Consider the following 6,273-nt stretch of genomic DNA (forward strand, 5'->3'; position numbering starts at 1 on the left):
GCAAAGGAAATCAAATCTCATTTTTTAATACTTAGAACTCATACTCATTTGACCCCAAAGAAGACCAGTATCACTGATTATATGGGCCCATAAACCTGGGAGAAGGGAAGGGCTGTGACCAAGACTACACAATTTACTAACAGTAGAGCTGGTCCCAGAATCAGATTCTCTGTTTCTAATCCATTGATCATCCTTTGCTATTCTTTTGACTTTGCTATTTTTTTCCCTAAATTTGTCTCTCTATTTCCTTTGTTTCCCATTCCCTATTTATCCTTTATCTCAGTTGGATGCTTTTAATTTCTCCCCTCTACTTTTTCTTCTCTTTTCTTTTCAGTTATGTAAATTTCCTGTAATCCAGAAATTGCTGCGTGTGTGCAGGCTCAGTGGATCTGTTGTACCCAACTCTTTGTGACCCCACGGACTGTAACCCACCAAGCTCCTCTGTCCATGGAATTTTCCAGACAAGAATACTGGAGAGGGTTGCCATTTCCTACTCCAGGGAGCTTCCCAACTCAGGGTTCTCTTGTGTCTCCTGCATTGGCAAGTGAGTTCTTTACCACTATGACACTCGGGAAGCCCAAGAAATTGCTGAGCTACCTGGAAGTCTGAGTATGAGAAGGCGCTGACAAAGCAATCAGCAGACATATCTGGTGTTACAGCCTTTGCTACCTCAAAACTGCAGGACAGTTTTCCCGTTTAGTAAGTAGAATCCCATTTTAGTAATTAGAATATCATTCAAACTTGATGCATTTGATTATGCTTAAGTTTTGTGCAGTTAACAAGGAAGAACTCTGAAATAAAAATCTAGATCCTAAGAGGTCTTGATCTTAAACGTTCATATTCTATTTTTACCTAACTTTTAAAGGAAGTTCTCCTACTGTAAGATTTGAGGAACTCTGGCAATCTCAGTGTGAAGTGGAGAATTCTGAAGTCCAGTTGGTAGTTCAATTGCTCCCGTCTTAGGAGTACTTCTGGGCTTCCCTGGGGGCTCAGATAGTAAAGAGTCTGGTTGCAATGTGGGAGACCCGGGTTTGATCCCAGGGTGGGGAAGATCCCCTGGAGAAGGAAATGGCAACCCACTCCAGTATTCTTCCCTGGAGAATTCTATGGACAGAGGAGAATGGTGGGCTATAGTCCATGGGGTCAAAGAGTCAAACATGACTGAGTGACTAACACTTTCTACACTTTCTTTCTTAGGAGTACTTCACCTTCCTTGGTAGAGCAGGACTTGCTGGCTACTTGTTATTCTGCTTTGGTTCCATTGTCCTTATTTGAACTCTTGTCATTCTAAGAATCCCAAAATCTTCCTTACAGCCCTGGTTTGATTTCCCAGTGAATAGGTCTCTAAACTTAAAAAGATCCAAGCCAGTGTATGAAGTTAAGAGACAGCAGTAGACTCAGGAGTTAATGAGAAAAAAAGTATTAGAAAAATCACACTAAAGTCACAAAGCAGAGAACTTGGGACCAAGCCCTGGGTGCTTTCAGATAAAGACAGAGTATCTGACTCCATCCTTGGAAAGGCAACTTCAACATCAAAAAACTGAAATCCTGGCAAAACACTCATCTTCCACGTTTGAGTATAAAGTGGAACACTTTAATAATTAGGTAATACCTTCCTACTGTTTAAACATTCTCACATGGTATACTTCTACTTTCTTTTTCAATAGCTTTATAGAAATATCATTCAATTATATAAAGTATAGAACTCAATGGACTTTAGTGTATTCACCAAGTTGTGCAACCACCACCAAAAATCAATTTTACACTTTCACCAACCCAAAAAGAAAGTTCACACCCATTGCAAGTAACTTCCCATTTCCCACCCGCACCCCACCCGCAGCTCAATCACTAACTAATATATATATTTTTTGGATGTGCCACACAGCTTTCGGGATCTTCATTCCTGGGCCAGGGATCAAAACCAGGCCCTCAGCAGTGAAAGTGCCAAGTCCTCCTATCTTATAGATTTGCACATTCTGGATATTTTATGCAAAGGAAATTATGTAACATGTAGCCTTTAGCAACAGGCTCCTTTCACTTAGCACTGTGTTTTCAAGGTCCATCCAGTTTATAGCGTGTATCGGTACTATCCAAGAAAAGGTCATTCCTTTGCATTGTCAAGGAATAGTAAATCACATGGATATACCACAGCTTATTTATCCATTCATCAAGTTGATGGGTTGTTTCCATTTTTTGGCTATTATGAATAATGCTCCTAAAAACATTTGTGTGGGCTTCCCCAGTGACTCAGTGGTAAAGAATCCGCCTGCAGAGCAGGAGACGAGGCAGACTCCGGTTTGATTCCTGGGTCAGGAAGATCCCCTGGAGAAGGAAATGGCAGCTCGCTCCAGTATTCTTGCCTGGAGAATCCCATGGACTGCAGCTTGGCGGGCTGCAGTCCATGGGGTTGCAAAGAGTTGGACACGACTGAAGCTACTAAGCACGGCACACACAGCACACACACATTTGCGTACACTTTTTTTCCCCCAAAAAGTTATGTATTTTTTCCGTTTGGCTGTGCTGGGTCTTTGTTACTGCCAGGCCGCTTCTCTAGCTGCAGAGAGTGGGGGCTGCTCTCAAGCTATGGTGCACAGGCTTCTCACTGCAGTGGCTCCTCCGGTTGCAGGGCACGGGCTCTAGGGCACGTGGGCTTCAGCAGTTGCAGGTCACGGGTTCTAGGCTGTAGGCTTGGTAGTTGTGGTGAATGGGCTTAGTTGCTCTGCAGCATGTGGGATCTTCCCAGATCAGGGATCGAATCTGTGTCTCCTGCATTGGCAGGTGGATTCTTTACCACTGAGCCACCAGGGGAGCCCTGTGTACAAGTTTTTATGTGGACATATGTTTTTGTTTCTTATATTCTGAGGATTAGAATTAGAATAATCTTAGAATTGCTGTGTCCAGAGGATTGAACGAAGAGGACTATTTTGAAGATTTCACATGTTTAAACATGTGAATTGGTGAAAAATAACATGGTTATCCAACAGATGGACACAGCGGAACTTTTGTAGGTGATGAATATGTTTAATACCTATATTGTGGTGTTAATAATATGGGTTTATACAAATGTCCAAATTCACCAAACTGTATCCATTAATTGGCTCAGAAGTAAAGAATCTGCAGGAGCTGATGGAGGAGGTGGAGGAGCTGTAGGAGACACAGGTTCCATCCCTGGGTTGGGGAGATCCCTGGAAGGAGGGCATGGCAACCCACTCCAGTGTTCTTGCCTGGATAATCCCATGGACCCGGGAGCGTGATTGGCTACAGTCCATAGAGTTGAAGAGTTGGACAGGACTAAAGTGACTGAGTACACATGCACGCACAATGATTTACAATAATACCTCAATAAAGATGTAATAAAAAAAAAAAAAAGAATTGCTGCATCCTGACTGCAGCCATGAAATTAAAAGACACTTACTCCTTGGCAGGAAAGTTATGACCAACCCAGACAGCATACTAAAAAGCAGAGCCATTACTTTGCTAACAAAGGTCCATCTAGTCAAAGTTATGGTTTTTCCAGTAGTCATGTATGGATGTGAGGGTTGGACTATAAAGAAAGCTGAGCACAGAAGAATTGATGCTTTTGAACTGTGGTGTTGGAGAACACTCTTGAGAATCCCTTGGACTGCAAGGAGATCCAACCAGTCCATCCTAAAGGAGATCAGTCCTAAGTGTTCATTGGAAGGATTGATGTTGAAGCTGAAACTCTAATACTTTGGCCACCTGATGCAAAGAGCTGACTCATTTGAAAAGACCCCTGATGCTGGGAAAGATTGAGGGCAGGAGGAGAAGGGGACGACAGAGGATGCAATGGTTGGATGGCATCACCGACTCAATGGACGTGGGTTTGGGTGGACTCCAGCAGTTGGTGATGGACAGGGAGGCCTGGCATGCTACAGTCCATGGGGTCGCAGAGAGTTGGACATGACTGAACAACTGAACTGAACTGATAGAAACTCCCCGCTTAACCTTTTGAGGAACTCCAGAGCGTTCTCCACAGCAGACACAGCACTTTACACCACCACCTACAATGGACAGTTTCCATTTTCTCCACATCCTCTACAACACCCGGATTATCTACTTTTCGACAGGATGAGAAGTGCCATCTCACAGTGGTTTTTGCTTGCGTTTCCTTGATAGATAATGACATTGAGCAGGTCTTCGTGAGATTATTAGCCAGTTTTTTTGAGAAACGTTCACTCAGATCCTTTGCCTATTTTTATCATTTAAATTTTTTAATTTGAAAGCAGCCTCTGTTTATTAACTGACCAGATTACAAAAATAATCACAGTAGATACCTTAGTTCATTCTTCTAATAAGCCTGTTGATCTAGTCTTCCCGATTGCCAGCATCTCTACCTTCTACAAAATGGGTGGTCTTTTCCTTCATTCCACCTCGTGGAGAAGAAAACCTGAAGTGCCGCAGGAAGTTGCATGCGTCTTTGAAACATTTTCCAACGGTATAGATCTCATGAATCTAATTCTTCATGCAGATGATGCCATCTTTGCAAAGAGATCGAGCAATCACTGTGTTATCTGTCAGGTCAATTCACTTCTTGTTGGTTTTGCCATAAGCACACTTGTAGATCAGTTCATTTACTGACCGCAGGTCTGGGGACTCTCATGCAGTGTATGGTTCCACAGTTCTCAGCGTGGTAACTGAAGTGTTGCTGAGCTTCACACAGGTGCCACTGAAGATCTGACAGAGGCGAACAAGCTGCAATAACTTTCCAACCTTTCGGCAAACGCCACCGATACTTCTGATCCTTATGACAAGCTCCAGTTTGGGTTCAGAGGGCACATAGATGTTGCTGGCTTTTCTTGCCATCCTAGCCATTCGAAACTTTTGCAGGTAATGGATATGATTACCTATATTCCTGTGATACTGTCTGCCTGTATTCCTGTCATAATGCTTAGCTTTTTCATAGAACTTTTTCATAGAGAAGCTTTCTCTTTGCTTTTCAAAGCATCTTAAGGGCAGACTTCTTTCTCTCTTGATCTTAAGCTCTGCAAAAATCTTTTATTTGATCTAAGGGTTTCTGGCATAGCAAAAACCTTCTTTTTCTTCTCTTCTGAACCCTCCATGGTTCCAACCAGGAAAGACCTGCTGCTCCCCCTTTTTTTTGGCTGCACCACAATGCACGTAGGGGATCTTAGTTTCCAGTGTGTGTGCGAAATCACGTCAGTCGTGTCTGAGTCTTTGCAACCCTAGGGACTGTAGCCCACCAGGCTCCTCTGTCCATGGGATTCATCAGGCAGGAATACTGGAGTGGGTTGCCGTGCCCTCATCTAGGGCATCTTCCCGAACCAGGGATCGAATTCACATCTCTTAAGTCATCTGCATTTGCAGGTGGGTTCTTTACCACTAGGGCCACCTGGGCCAGGGATCTAATCCGCACTCCCTGGGTGGTGGAAGCGCAGAGTCTTAACCACTGGACCACCGAGGAAGTTCCAAAAGAAGTCATTTTGACTTAAGTATGCTGCAATTGATAACACATTTAAAAAAAAATTATTTCTTTATTTTTGGCTTAGGCAGCAGCTGGGCTCTTTGCTGCGGCATGTGGGTTTCTCTCTAGTTGTGGCGCGTGGGCTCAGAAGCTGCGTGCATGGGCTCAGTGGCTGTGTGTGTGGGCTCAGTAGTTGTGGTGTGTGTGCTTAGTTGCCCCGTAGCATGTGGGATCTTAGGTCCCTGACCAGGGTTCGAACCCATGTCCCCTCCACTGGAAGATGGATTCTTAACCACTGGACCTCCAGGGAAGTCCCGGTAACATTTTTAATAGCAAATAAATTATCTAATTATTCTTGTGTTAAACAGTTCTTCAAATATTCAAGACCAGGAATCATATCTCCCTTTGTTTCTTTTTAAAATTGATTAACCGGTTTCTTTAAATGAGGGAAGGTCTGAATCTCTAAACATCATAACCACTTCAAAAAAATGTCTCTCTAAATTAAATGCAAAAACCTAAATGTGATCCAAATAATTCAGTGTATGAGATTATTATTTTCAGTACAGAGGGATAGGAATTAAACAGATGGATAAACAGAGAAGTAAACATGGACACATAATTAGATTAATACCTTTCAAAAATATATTTATTCAAACTTCAGGGGGCAAAATAGGAGAGGCAGTGAACATAGCATTCAAAGATGGAATCTGGAGAACTCAGCTCTTCAACAAACTCATTTAAGTCTTTCAAAAACCTCTAGGTAAATGAAATGTGCCTCTCCTTTACTTGAGAAACAGGTGGGAGGTGAGTCTGAGAGAGGCCAGGAGAAC

The 6,273-nt window shown here is 43.0% G+C and overlaps 1 pseudogene; it reads right to left on the reverse strand.

The window, feature by feature from the left end:
* Positions 1–4,070: 4,070 nt before the first annotated feature.
* Positions 4,071–5,181, reverse strand: LOC102397594 (annotated as a pseudogene).
* Positions 5,182–6,273: the final 1,092 nt, after the last annotated feature.

This window comes from Bubalus bubalis, chromosome 8 (genome assembly GCF_019923935.1).
Source record: "Bubalus bubalis isolate 160015118507 breed Murrah chromosome 8, NDDB_SH_1, whole genome shotgun sequence".
In the NCBI taxonomy this organism is placed as follows: Eukaryota; Metazoa; Chordata; class Mammalia; order Artiodactyla; family Bovidae; genus Bubalus; species Bubalus bubalis.